This window comes from Ranitomeya imitator, chromosome 1, assembly GCF_032444005.1.
Source record: "Ranitomeya imitator isolate aRanImi1 chromosome 1, aRanImi1.pri, whole genome shotgun sequence".
Lineage (NCBI taxonomy): Eukaryota > Metazoa > Chordata > Amphibia > Anura > Dendrobatidae > Ranitomeya > Ranitomeya imitator.
Genome location: NC_091282.1, coordinates 770,037,887 through 770,053,149, shown reverse-complemented (window position 1 = coordinate 770,053,149; position 15,263 = coordinate 770,037,887).

Genomic DNA, 15,263 nt, shown 5'->3' with positions numbered 1-15,263 from the left:
GTCAGGATGAGGTAGAGATATATTGTCAGAAGTTTAGGAAGTGGTCTGTACTCACTCAGTGGAATGAATGTGCACTGGCAGCAATTTTCAGAAAGGGTCTCTCTGAAGCCCTTAAGGATGTCATGGTGGGATTTCCCATGCCTGCTGGTCTGAATGAGTCTATGTCTTTGGCCATTCAGATCGATCGACGCTTGCGTGAGCCTAAAGCTGTGCACCATTTGGCGGTATTATCTGAGCATGAACCTGAGCCTATGCAGTGCGATAGGACTTTGACCAGAGCTGAACGGCAAGAACATAGACGTCGGAATGGGCTGTGTTTTTACTGTGGTGATTCCACTCATGCTATCTCCGATTGTCCTAAGCGCACGAAGCGTTTCGCTAGGTCTGCCACCATTGGTAAGAGAAGTTCTGAGACCATTTTTTTTTCTTTGCACTGTGTTCTGTCTTTCTTTTCCCCTTTACATCAGGGTGGTTCAGAACACAGGTGTGGACATGGACATTCAAGGTCTGTTCTCTTTGATGGATAATCTCGCTATAAATGTACAGAATATTCAAGATTTAGTGGTTCAGAATCCTATGTTAGAACCTAAGATTCCTATTCCTGAGTTATTTTCTGGAGATAGAGCAAAGTTTTTGAATTTTAAAAATAATTGTAAACTATTTCTGGCTTTGAAACCCCGCTCCTCTGGTGACCCAGTACAACAAGTTAAGATCATTATTTCTTTATTACGTGGCGACCCTCAAGACTGGGCATTTTCCCTTGCGCCAGGAGATCCTGCATTATGTAATATTGATGCGTTTTTTCTGGCGCTCGGATTGCTGTACGACGAACCTAATTCAGTGGATCAGGCAGAGAAAAATTTGCTGCCTCTGTGTCAGGGTCAGGATGAGATAGAGATTTATTGTCAGAAGTTTAGAAAGTGGTCCGTGCTCACTCAATGGAATGAATGTGCACTGGCAGCTATTTTCAGAAAGGGTCTCTCTGAAGCCCTTAAGGATGTCATGGTGGGATTTCCTATGCCTGCTGGTCTGAATGAGTCTATGTCTTTGGCCATTCAGATCGGTCGACGCTTGCGCGAGCGTAAATCTGTGCACCATTTGGCGGTATTATCTGAGCATGAACCTGAGCCTATGCAGTGCGATAGGACTTTGACCAGAGCTGAAAGGCAAGAACACAGACGTCAGAATGGGCTGTGTTTTTACTGTGGTGATTCCACTCATGCTATCTCCGATTGTCCTAAGCGCACTAAGCGGGTCGCTAGGTCTGCCACCATTGGTACTGTACAGTCGAAATTTCTTTTGTCCGTTACTTTGATCTGCTCTTTGTCTTCCTATTCTGTCATGGTATTTGTGGATTCGGGCGCTGCCCTGAATTTGATGGACTTGGAGTATGCTAGGCGCTGTGGGTTTGTCTTGGAGCCCTTGCAGTGTCCTATTCCATTGAGAGGAATTGATGCTACGCCTTTGGCCAAGAATAAGCCTCAGTATTGGACCCAGCTGACCATGTGCATGGCTCCTGCGCACCAGGAGGATATTCGCTTTCTGGTGTTGCATAATCTGCATGATGTGGTCGTGTTGGGGTTGCCATGGCTACAAGTCCATAACCCAGTATTAGATTGGAAATCAATGTCTGTGTCCAGCTGGGGTTGTCAGGGGGTACATGGTGATGTTCCATCTCTGTCTATCTCGTCATCCACCCCTTCTGAGGTCCCAGAGTTCTTGTCTGATTACCGGGATGTATTCGATGAGCCCAAGTCCAATGCCCTACCTCCGCATAGGGATTGTGATTGTGCTATCGATTTGATTCCTGGTAGTAAGTTTCCTAAGGGTCGACTGTTTAATTTATCTGTACCTGAGCACGCCGCTATGCGGAGTTACATGAAGGAGTCTTTGGAGAAGGGTCATATTCGCCCGTCATCGTCGCCATTGGGAGCAGGGTTCTTTTTTGTGGCCAAGAAGGATGGTTCGCTGAGACCTTGTATTGATTACCGCCTTCTAAATAAAATTACGGTCAAATTTCAGTACCCCTTGCCGCTGCTGTCTGATTTGTTTGCTCGGATTAAGGGGGCTAGTTGGTTCACCAAGATAGATCTTCGTGGTGCGTATAATCTTGTGCGTATTAAACGGGGCGATGAATGGAAAACAGCATTTAATACGCCCGAAGGCCATTTTGAGTACCTGGTTATGCCATTCGGACTTTCTAATGCTCCATCAGTGTTTCAGTCCTTTATGCATGACATCTTCCGAGAGTACCTGGACAAATTCCTGATTGTATACTTGGATGATATTTTGGTCTTCTCGGATGATTGGGAGTCTCATGTGAAGCAGGTCAGAATGGTGTTCCAGGTCCTGCGTGCTAATTCTTTGTTTGTGAAGGGGTCAAAGTGTCTCTTTGGTGTTCAGAAGATTTCATTTTTGGGGTTCATTTTTTCTCCTTCTACTATCGAGATGGACCCTGTTAAAGTTCAGGCCATTTATGATTGGACTCAGCCAACATCTCTGAAGAGTCTGCAGAAGTTCCTAGGCTTTGCTAATTTTTATCGTCGCTTCATCGCTAATTTTTCTAGCATTGCTAAACCGTTGACTGATTTAACCAAGAAGGGTGCTGATGTGGTCAATTGGTCTTCTGCTGCTGTGGAAGCTTTACAGGAGTTGAAGTGTCATTTTTCTTCTGCCCCTGTGTTGTGCCAACCAGATATTTCGCTTCCGTTCCAGGTCGAGGTTGATGCTTCCGAAATTGGAGCAGGGGCTGTTTTGTCGCAGAGAAGTTCTGATTGCTCGGTGATGAAACCATGCGCCTTCTTTTCCAGGAAATTTTCGCCTGCTGAGCGAAATTATGATGTTGGCAATCGAGAGTTGCTAGCCATGAAGTGGGCATTCGAGGAGTGGCGTCATTGGTTTAAGGAGCTAAGCATCGCGTGGTGGTCTTGACTGATCACAAGAACTTGACTTATCTCGAGTCTGCCAAACGGTTGAATCCTAGACAGGCTCGTTGGTCGCTGTTTTTCTCCCGTTTTGACTTTGTGGTTTCGTACCTTCCGGGCTCTAAAAATGTGAAGGCGGATGCCCTGTCTAGGAGTTTTGTGCCCGATTCTCCGGGTTTGTCTGAGCCGGCGGGTGTTCTCAAAGAGGGGATAATTTTGTCTGCCATCTCCCCTGATTTGCGGCGGGTGCTGCAAAAATTTCAGGCTGATAGACCTGACCGTTGCCCAGCGGAGAAACTGTTTGTCCCTGATAGGTGGACGAATAAAGTTATCTCTGAGGTTCATTGTTCGGTGTTGGCTGGTCATCCTGGAATCTTTGGTACTAGAGATTTGGTGGCTAGATCCTTTTGGTGGCCGTCTCTGTCACGGGATGTGCGTTCTTTTGTGCAGTCCTGTGGGATTTGTGCTCGGGCTAAGCCCTGCTGTTCTCGTGCCAGTGGGTTGCTTTTGCCCTTGCCGGTCCCGAAGAGGCCTTGGACACATATCTCTATGGATTTTATTTCGGATCTCCCCGTCTCTCAAAGAATGTCGGTCATTTGGGTGGTTTGTGATCGCTTCTCTAAGATGGTCCATTTGGTGCCCTTGTCTAAATTGCCTTCCTCCTCTGATTTGGTACCGTTGTTTTTCCAGCATGTGGTTCGTTTACATGGCATTCCAGAGAACATCGTTTCTGACAGAGGTTCCCAGTTTGTTTCGAGGTTTTGGCGAGCCTTTTGTGCTAGGATGGGCATTGATTTGTCTTTTTCCTCGGCTTTCCATCCTCAGACAAATGGCCAGACTGAACGAACCAATCAGACCTTGGAAACATATCTGAGATGTTTTGTTTCTGCTGATCAGGATGATTGGGGGTCCTCTTTGCCTTTGGCTGAGTTCGCCCTTAATAATCGGGCCAGCTTGGCTACTTTGGTTTCGCCGTTTTTCTGCAATTCTGGGTTCCACCCTCGTTTCTCTTCAGGGCAGGTTGAGTCTTCGGACTGTCCTAGTGTGGATACTGTGGTGGATAGGTTGCAGCAGATTTGGACTCATGTAGTGGACAATCTGACTTTGTCCCAGGAGAAGGCTCAACGTTTCGCTAACCGCAGGCGCTGTGTGGGTCCCCGACTTCGTGTTGGGGATTTGGTTTGGTTGTCATCTCGTTATGTTCCTATGAAGGTTTCCTCTCCTAAATTTAAGCCTTGTTTCATTGGTCCATATAGGATTTCTGAGGTTCTTAATCCTGTGTCTTTTCGTTTGACTCTTGCAGCTTCTTTTTCCATCCATTACGTGTTCCATAGGTCATTGTTGCGGAGATACGTGGCACCTGTGGTTCCATCTATTGATCCCCCTGCTCCGGTTTTGGTTGATGGGGAATTGGAGTATATAGTGGAGAAGATTTTGGATTCTCGTGTTTCGAGACGGAAACTCCAGTATCTGGTTAAGTGGAAAGGTTATGGTCAGGAAGATAATTCCTGGGTCTTTGCCTCTGATGTCCATGCTGCCGATCTGGTTCGTGCCTTTCATGTGGCTCATCCTGGTCGGCCTGGGGGCTCTGGTGAGGGTTCGGTGACCCCTCCTCAAGGGGGGGGGGTACTGTTGTGAATTCTGTGGCCAAGCTCCCTCCTGTGGTCGAGAGTGGTACTTCGGCTGGTTCTGTCTATGAGCTTCCTTTGGTGGATGAGAGTGGTACTGCGGCTTCTGAGTTTCCTTCCTCAGGTGATGAGGTTAAGTCGTTAGGTGCTGCTCTATTTAACTCCACCTGGTGCTTTGATCCTGGCCTCCAGTCAATGTTCTAGTATTGGTCTTGCTTCCTCCTGGATCGTTCCTGTGGCCTGTCTTCCTGCATAAGCTAAGTTTTATTGGTTTTTCTTGCTTGCTGGAAGCTCTGAGACGCAGAGGGAGCACCTCCGTACCGTTAGTCGGTGCGGAGGGTCTTTTTGCCCCTCTGCGTGGTTGTTTGTAGGTTTTTGTGTTGACCGCAAAGCTATCTTTCCTATCCTCGGTCTATTCAGTAAGTCGGGCCTCACTTTGCTAAATCTATTTCATCTCTGTGTTTGTATTTTCATCTTACTCACAGTCATTATATGTGGGGGGCTGCCTTTTCCTTTGGGGAATTTCTCTGAGGCAAGGTAGGCTTATTTTTCTATCTTCAGGGCTAGTTAGTTTCTCAGGCTGTGCCGAGTTGCATAGGGAGCGTTAGGCGCAATCCACGGCTACCTCTAGTGTGGTGTGTTAGGATTAGGGATTGCGGTCAGCAGAGTTCCCACGTCTCAGAGCTCGTCCTTTGTTTTTGGTAATTGTCAGGTCACTTTGTGTGCTCTGAACTTCAATGTCCATTGTGGTTCTGAATTACTTGTTCATAACACCCCCCCATACTTACCGAGTTCTGGGGTCACATTCGGCTTCCAGGATGGGTGCCGCCATCTTGCAAAATGGCGGGTGCATGCGCAGTGCGCCTGCCGAATCTGCCGGCCGGCAAATTCGTTCATTCATTTTGGTCACTGTGATACATCCTATCACAGTGATCAGATTGAAAAAAATAGTAAATAGCCACCCCCTTTATCGCCCCCATAGGTAGGGAACATTATAAAATAAGGAAATTATATTTATTTTTATTTTTCCACTAGGGTTAGGGTTAGAACTAGGGTTAGGACTAGGGTTAGGCTTCTTTCACACTTGCGTCGGTACGGCTCTGTCGCTAAGCGTCAGCGCGACGTACCGATGCACATTGTGAAAATTGTGCACTACGTGGGCAGCGGATGCAGTTTTTCAACGCATCCGCTGCCCATTCTGAAGTCCGGGGAGGAGAGGGCGGAGTTCCAGCTGCGCATGCGCGGTAGAAAATGGCGGACGCGACGTACGAAAAAATGTTCCCTTGAACGTTTTTTCGTGACGACGGTCCGCCAAAACACGACGGATCCAGTGCACGACGGACGCGACGTGTGGCCATACGTCGCGATCCATCGTCAATACAAGTCTATGGGAAATAACGCATCCTGCGGGCACATTTGCAGGATCCGTTTTTTCCCCAAAACGACGGATTGCGACGTACGTCACACGACGCAAGTGTGAAAGAAGCCATAGGGTTAGAACTAGGGTTAGGACTAGGGTTAGAATTAGAATTAGAGATAGGGTTACAATTAGGGTATGTGCACACAGTGCGGATTTGGCTGCGGATTCGCAGCAGTTTTCTGTGCGGTGTACAGAACCATGTAAACCTATGGAAAAGCAAATCTGCTGTGCTCATGGTGCGGATAATACAGTGTGGAAACGGTGAGTTGTATTTTCCGCAGCATGTCAATTCTTTGTGCGGATTCCGCAGGTGTAAAACCACAGGTGAAATCCATACAAAAAACGCAGGAAATCCACGGTAAATCCGCAGGTTAAACCCAGTGCGTTTTATCTGCAGATTTTTCAAAAACGGTGCGGAAAAATCCGCACACGAATCCGCAACGTGGGCACATAGCCTTAGGGTTGGAATTAGAGTTATGGTTGGGATTAGGGTTGGAATTGGAATTAGGGATAAGATTAGGGTTAGGGGTGTGTTGGGGTTAGGGTTAGGCTTGTGGTTAGGGTGTGTGTTGGGGTTAGTGTTTGAGTTTGAATTGAGGGGTTTCCACTGTTTAGGCACATCAGGGGGTCCCAAATGTGACATGGCGCAACCACTGATTCCAGCCAATCTTGTGTTCAAAAAGTCAAATGGTGCTCCCTCCCTTCCGAGCCCCGACCTGCGCCTAAACAGTGGTTTACCCCTACATATGGGGTATCAGCGTACTCAGGACAAACTGGACAACAACAATTGCGGTCTAATTTCTCCTGTTACCCTTGTGAAAATAAACAATTGCGGACTAAAAAAATCATTTTTGAGGAAAAAAAATATTTGTAATTTTTACGGCTCTATGTTATAAACTTCTGTGAAGCACTTGGGGGTTCAAAGTGTTCACCACACATCTAGATAAGTTCCTTGGGGGGTCTAATTTCCAAAATGGGGTCACTTCTGGTGGGTTTCTACTGTTTAGGCACATCAGGGGCTCTGCAAACGCAACGTTAAGCCCGCAGACCATTCCATCAAAGTCTGCATTTCAAAACGTCACTACTTCCCTTCTGAGCCCCGACGTGTGCCCAAACAGTGGTTTACCCCCTCATATGGGGTATCAGCGTACTCAGGACAAACTGGACAACAACCATTGGGGTCCAATTTATCCTTTTACTCTTCTAAAAATAAAACATTGAGGGCTAAAAATAACTTTTTTGAGGAAAGAAAAATAATTTTTTATTTTCACGGCGCTGCGTTATAAACTACTGTGAAGCACTTGGGAGTTCAAAGTGCTCACCACACATCTAGATAAGGTCCTTGGGGGGTCTAGTTTCCAAAACGGGGTCACTTGTGGGGGGATTCTTCTATTTAGGCACATCAGGGGATCTGCAAACGCAACGTGACACCTGCAGACCATTCCATCAAAGTCTGCATTTCAAAACGTCACTACTTCCTTTCTGATCCTCGACGTGTGCCCAAACAGTGGTTTACCCCCACATATGGGGTATCAGCGTACTCAGGACAAACTGGACAACTTTTGGGGTCCAATTTCTCCTGTTACCCTTGTGAAAATAAAAATAGTGGACTAAAAAATCATTTTTGAGGAAAAAAAAATGATTTTTTATTTTCACGGCTCTGAGTTATAAACTTCTGTGAAGCACTTAGGGGTTCAAAGTGTTCACCGCACATCTAGTTTAGTTCATTGGGAGGTCTAGTTTCCAAAATGGGGTCACTTGTGGGGGAGCTCCAATGTTTAGGCACACAGGGGCTCTGCAAACGCGACATGGTGTCCGCTAACGATTGGAACTAATTATTCATTCAAAAAGTCAAATGGCGCTCCTTCCCTTCCGAGCCCTGCCGTGCGCCCAAACAGTTGTTTACCCACACATATGCGGTATCAGTGTACTCAGGAGAAATTGCCCAACAAATTTTACGCTCCACTGTATCCTGTAGCCCATGTGAAAATGAAAAAAATTGAGGCTAAAAGAATTTTTTGTGTGAAAAAAAAGCACTTTTTCATTTTTACGGATCAATTTGTGAAGCACCTGGGGGTTCAAAGTGCTCACTATGCATCTAGATAAGTTCCTTGAGGGGTCTAGTTTCCAAAATGGAGTCACCTGTGGGGGAGCTCCAATGTTTAGGCACAAAGGGGCTCTCCAAACCCGACATGGTGTCCGCTAACGATTGGAACTAATTTTTAATTCAAAATACAAATGGCTCTCCTTCCCTTCCGAGCCCTGCCATGCGCCCAAACAGTGGTTTACCCCCACATATGAGGTATCGGTGTATTCAGAAGAAATTGCCCAACAAATTGTATGATCCATTTTATCCTGTAGCCCATGTGAAAATGAAAAAATTTGAGGCTAAAAGTAATTTTTTGTGAAAAAAAAGTACTTTTCATTTTTACGGATCAATTTGTGAAGCACCTGGGGGTTCAAAGTGTTCATTATGCATCTAGATAAGTTCCATGGGGGGTCTAGTTTGCAAAATGGGGTCACTTGTGGGGGAGCTCCAATCTTTAGGCAAAAAGGGGCTCTCCAAACGCAACATGGTATCCGCTAAAGATTGGAGCCAATTTTTCATTCAAAAAGTCAAATGACGCTCCTTCCCTTCCGAGCCCTGTCGTGCGCCCAAACAGTGGTTCCCCCCCACAGATGGGGTATCGGCGTACTCAGGACAAATTGGACAACAACTTTCGGGTCCAGTTTCTCCTTTTACCCTTGGTAATAAAAAAAATTGTTGCCAAAAGATCATTTTTGTGACTAATAAGTTAAATGTTCATTTTTTCCTTCCATGTTGCTTCTGCTGCTGTGAAACACCTAAAGGGTTAATAAACTTCTTGAATGTGGTTTTGAACACCTTGAGGGGTGCAGTTTTTAGAATGGTGTCACTTTTGGGTATTTTCAGCCATATAGACCCCTCAAACTGACTTCAAATGTGAAGTGGTCCCTAAAAAAAATGGTTTTGTAAATTTTGTTGAAAAATTGAGAAATCGCTGGTCAAATTTTAACCCTTATAACTTCCTAGCAAAAAAAAAATGTTGTTTCCAAAATTGTGCTGATGTAAAGTAGACATGTGGGAAATGTTATTTATTAACTATTTTGTGTCACATAACTCTCTGGTTTAACAGAATACGGTAATTCAAAATTTGAAAATTGCAAAATTTGCCAAATTTTTCTTTTTTTGACCGTTCAGCAAAGTCAGTGTCCCCTGCACTAAAGATGGTGCAGTCTGGCTCAGATGAGTATAGCGTTTTTTTACACTGCTTATGTGGATTCAAATAATCATTTATGGGGCGGTGTGCAGTCCTATTATGGAAATCGATGTTTAAGGTTCGCAAATGGGGCACTGACATCTAAATAAGTATATGCAGGAAGCCTGATTGGTGGCCTCTGTGGGGTCTTTTTCTTTTCTCTCTCTGCTTTGATTATTACCCATGTTTTTAGGGGTCATTGGGCCTTGTTAGCTGGAAATTAAAGGACATGGCCATCATGAATAGATATACGTCTGTGATGGGTAGTATTGACTTATAAGCTATCTGAAGCAGAGATTTTGCATTTAAATATCTTGGACAAATGAGACATTTACGCATTTTTTTGCCCAGATAGTATGCATTTATATACATTTGGACCCTATTAGGGATCTTTCAGGGCAAAAAAACAGATTTTGTGTTTTTTTGTTTTTCCTTTTTTTTCTATTTTTTCTTCAATTTGCCTTTTTTTTTTTTTTTTTAACTTTATCCTATTTTTGGGCAATGGGTGTATTGGAACACAATCTTTTATGACCATAGGGACTGATTAGGGTTAGCAGGGCAAGCCGCCGCTGAGTGGGGGTGCCTACCGCTGAAACTTAGGGTGCCAACCTCCACAGTCAGGCAGGGACCAGCATTAGGGAACCAAAAGGGCCTGATAGTTCACATCTATATTGTTTACTTTCCTGATGGTAATCTATCTGTATCAATCCCATACTTGGTTATTTTTTCAATAATGATTGTATGAGATAATTTATCAAATGCTTTTGTGAAGTTGAGATATACTATATCTACTATATTTCCCTGAATCACCCAGCCAGTGATTCAATCATAGAAGGAAAATGGATATAGTCTGGCATGACTTGTCTGCTACAAACCCATGTTGGCTCTGGTTAATTACTGTAGATTGAAAGGCGATTGTGTTGTGCCTTGTATTCTTGCATTGCATTGATGAGACTGTTCCCAAACCACACGGTAATTTAGCATGTGGAGGCCCCTGGAGTGGAGATGTAAAGTGGCCTGAATCTGGGATTGTGATGTAGCTAGGTAATGTTGTGCTGAGCTGATACACAGCCATGTGTAAGGTTGGATCTCAGCATGGCAGCTCTTAGCTTGTAAGCTCTTGAGGTCAGCACTGTGGCACATATCAGTGATATCTTTTCATTTAGTGGCAGATGTGTGACAGGTGATCAGGGGTCCTGTCCTTGATCCTGCATTTCTCTGTTGAGATTTTGTGTAGAGCTTTTTTTTGCTTATAGTTCTTGTGAGGTTTCATGTGCTCCTGTATTTTTACAAGAATGTCAGTCATGTTTGTTCTTGGTAACCAGGGGTCTATCAGGATAGAGAAGTGTCTAACTCATCTAGGACAACCTGCTATGGGTGATCTTGTGTTTGGTTGATTTGAAATGTGTGTTTGACAAATGTGTAGGTGTCTGGGTTGACTTGTGAGTGGGGTGTGTGATGGGCACTTTGAGCTTGGATGGAGTAAGCATATGGGGAAAGTGCAGTTGTTGGGTGTTGTAGGAGTTGAAAGGTGGGTTTATTGTGAAGGTTTTATTAATTGGGAGTTGTGCAGCATGTTTGTTGTTGTTTGAAGGGCAACATTTTGGGAGTGTGGCAGAAGGGATGTCTGTTATGGGCAGGAGGTATATGAGGAGTTAAGTTGCGCAGATGTAAATGTTGGCTTTAGTGGGTGTGAGTGTTGGAGAGAGTGGGGATGAAGGCTTGTGTAAGAAAGTGTTAGTGTGTTGTTTGTAGGGTGGTGTTTTGTAATTTCGGTGACAATGGTGAGTATTGTTTTTAGTCATGGTTTTAGGAAGGTGCTTTACTTTATGTCTTAGAGTCTTCTGTGTCTTTGTTATATTTCTTCTGTGCACTTAAAAAGCTGCACTTACATGGGCTGCACCATAGACCAAGGTCAGCATTGACCTAGACCACCACATTTATACCTCACTGGTTGGACTCAACACTCACCAGCTGACCACTAAATGCCACCAATCAGAGCAAAGCCTACAATATAACACAGCCACATAACACACCCATTGGCTAATTCACCCAGCAACAACAAATACATAGATGGATCAAACAAATAAAAAAACACTATATGAACGGCCAACTCACAACACAAGTTAACATTTCTTTTGGGAAATAGAGCTTTTCAGGCTCACACGCCACCTCACCATTTTTCACAGCCAGACACAATTCACACAAAACCAACCTTCCCTTGGCCACAATAACTTCCATGAAGCAGGAATGCAGAGAACATCATACACATTCAACCTTTGCAGACATGTTAACAATTGCACAAGCTTCGGTCTTCTCATTTGGAGATTAAACACTCAAGGCAGCTCACCACACACTAGCTTCATTCTCATCAGAGATTCTAGGAACTGCTTGCATTTGTAACAATATGGAAGCCATCAAATCACACTCATTGAAAAAAAAAAACAAGGAGCCACTAAACAACCAAACACAGCATGTGGAAACAAACACATGGCCTTCATCACCATACAACATACCCCCCAAGATGCCAAAGGCTACTAAGTCAGAACAACCCCACCACACCCTTAGTCAAGACACCTCAACATAAAAACAACAAAACACACAATGTGAACCCCCCACCCATACACCACCAAAAAGACAAACCACAAGCAGTAGAAACACACACACACACGCACTCAAAACCAACAATCATTTCTATGGGGGCTCTTCTTCCCACTGAAGGTCAATTAAATCAATAAATAAAAATGCTGAAGGGGATGTTCACAAACTCCACATCCTTCGGGGGCCGTACAAACTCCGCCCACAAAGTACATTCTGACCCTGGCTCTGGTGTCAGGACATAATCTTTTGTTGCATGCCCTTCAATGTTCAGTAGTGAACACTGTGTGTGTGTGCGCTAACATAGCAGGAAGAAATTAATGAGTCGGTTGTAATCAAAATACACCTCCCTGCCCAAGAATGCAGTCCCTGAGAATCTGCCCGGGGGCCTGATGAAAGGTCATCAAGGGCCTGAGGTTCCCCACCCCTGAATTAGAGGGTTATTACTAGAGATGAGGGAATTTGCTCGGGTTACCTCTTATTCGGCAAGCTATAGCGTTTGCTGAATAAGCTGCACAGGAAACCCAGCTTCCTGGATTGCTCTGGACGATCAGCTGATCAGCGCTGCAGCTGTCGTGGCTGTGTGACAGTAACTACACATGCATGGAGAGCCTGTGTGTTGGGCGTCAGGGCACCTTCTGCAGCCAGGTTATGTATTATTAAGTACTTTCTCTCTCCTCTTTGTCACTATTTAATGATTGAATAGCACTATGCACCTTAAATTTGTGTACTGCGTTGACTATACTTTGGTAGAAATACTATATACATCTACATGCAGTACTAGTGAGCACTGAAAACAGCACCATTATTACATGAAGGGTGTATAAGGTTTTGTATGAGGAGTGGTCTTTTTGGTTCTTTGGCTCTCTTACTACTATGTGATTCATCTTGCTTTATTGGAAACTATCAGCCACTTGGTTATCACTTCCCTACAATATTACACCTGTACAATATTTTTTGATGACTTGACTAGCACAAATGGCTTACTGAGTTTCCTTTAATATAATTTAATTACTTAATTTATTATTCTAAAAGGTCTAATGGTATAGGGAGTTATTATTAATTTGAAAATCCTGCATTTATGTATTTACATCGAACTTTACAAGCACCAACCGCATGAACATTTTTTTTTTCAAAAGTGGATTTTTTATCCATGTTGATTCTTTCTTTGTTCTAAGGCCGGTTTCACATTTGCGGTTGTGTCCGCAGCGTTTCTTCCGCATATATCCGCATGTGTTGTGTATTCCTATATTTAACGTTAGGGACGCATGCGTCTGCGATCGTTTGCTTTTGGCCGCGTTTGACGACGCATGCGTCATTTCGTCATCTGAGGTTTTGCGCGGAAATGCAACATGTAGTAATTTTTAGAGGCGTCAATTTGCTGCCTATAAACGTATGCGGTCGATTGCGTAATGAATGCACCAAAAAAATGCATTGCTGTCTATGTAAATGCATGCGTTCACAAGCACATGCGTTTGCTTGCGTTCGTAAAAGCATGCGTTGCACCAGAGAAAAACATGTCTAGACACTGTTAAGCCACCCCCCACATACCAGGTGATAAAGGGAGGTAGTGGACATTTGCAGGTCACTACTCAGCAGGCAGCCAAGCAGAACAGACGGACCACAGCAGACAGCCAAGCAGAGCATACAGACCACAGCACCTTTGAGAAAACAAGCCTCTGAACAATGTGAGTATATCCTAGCCAATGCCTTTATTTTCTATTTTCTGTCTCTACATGTCCTAATTTCTGCCATTTCTTTCTTTCTGCATGCATCAGAATGTCTTCTTCTTCTGATGAGGAGCAACGTCCTGGGCCTTCCGAAGTAGAACACTGACACCACGATGCAGCAGGACCCTGGCATGGCCTTCCGTACCGCCACCACCACGATTCAGCAGGACCCTGGCATGGCCTTCCGTACCGCCACCACCACGATGCAGCAGGACCCTGGCATGGCCTTCCGCTCTACAAGCACTATGGACTCTGGCATAGCTGCACGCTCTACGAGCACTATGGACTCTGGCATAGCTGCACGCTCTACGAGCACTATGGAATCTGGCATGGCTGCACGCTCTACGAGCACTATGGATTCTGGCATGGCTGCACGGTCTAGGAGCACTATGGACTCTGGCATGGCTGCACGCTCTACGAGCACTATGGACTCTGGCATGGCTGCACGCTCTACGAGCACTATGGACTCTGGCATGGCTGCACGCTCTACGAGCACTATGGACTCTGGCATGGCTGCACGCTCTACGAGCACTATGGACTCTGGCATGGCTGCACGCTCTACGAGCACTATGGACTCTGGCATGGCTGCACGCTCTGCGAGCACTATGGACTCTGGCATGGCTGCACGCTCTACGAGCACTATGGACTCTGGCATGGCTGCATGCTCTACGAGCACTATGGACTCTGGCATGGCTGCACGCTCTACGAGCACTATGGACTCTGGCATGGCTGCACGCTCTACGAGCACTATGGACTCTGGCATGGCTGCACGCTCTACGAGCACTATGGACTCTGGCATGGCTGCACGCTCTACGAGCACTATGGACTCTGGCATGGCTGCACGCTCTACGAGCACTATGGACTCTGGCATGGCTGCACGCTCTACGAGCACTATGGACTCTGGCATGGCTGCACGATATACGAGCACTATGGACTCTGGCATGGCTGCACGCTCTACGAGCACTATGGACTCTGGCATGGCTGCACGCTCTATGAGCACTATGGACTCTGGCATGGCTGCACGCTCTACGAGCACTATGGACTCTGGCATGGATGTACGCTCTACGAGCACTATGGACTCTGGCATGGCTGCATGATATACGAGCACTATGGACTCTGGCATGGCTGCACGCTCTACGAGCACTATGGACTCTGGCATGGCTGCACGCTCTATGAGCACTATGGACTCTGGCATGGCTGCACGCTCTACGAGCACTATGGACTCTGGCACAGTGCAGCCGGACCCTAACAGGTCCCCCACCACGACCATGCCACGACAAATGAGTCCTCCGAGGCCTCCCAGAACCAGGCAATCCCAGAAAGGAAAAAAAAACAAAAAAACAGCGGACTCTTAGTATTCATCCCCCTTCACCTCCCACTGTAATGTCAGGTTTGTCTCACCCATCCAGTGCGTCTCAAGCCTCTCATGTGTCAAGCCCTATCCCCGAACTACCAGACCCCTCAAGTTTCATTGCCCCTTCTCCTGCCAGCCCTGCGTCGTCCACTGTTAGCCAGGCCTCACAGCTTCACACCCCCCGTTTACATCACTCTACCCCAAGCAGGGGCAGTTAAATTTAAAGTTTGTGTAAAAAAAAAAAAAAAATTATGTTTTGCCCCCAATTATGTGTGGTTTATTATGTCTTTCGCCGCCGTCAACACACACTGTGCGCCGAACACTTAATTTT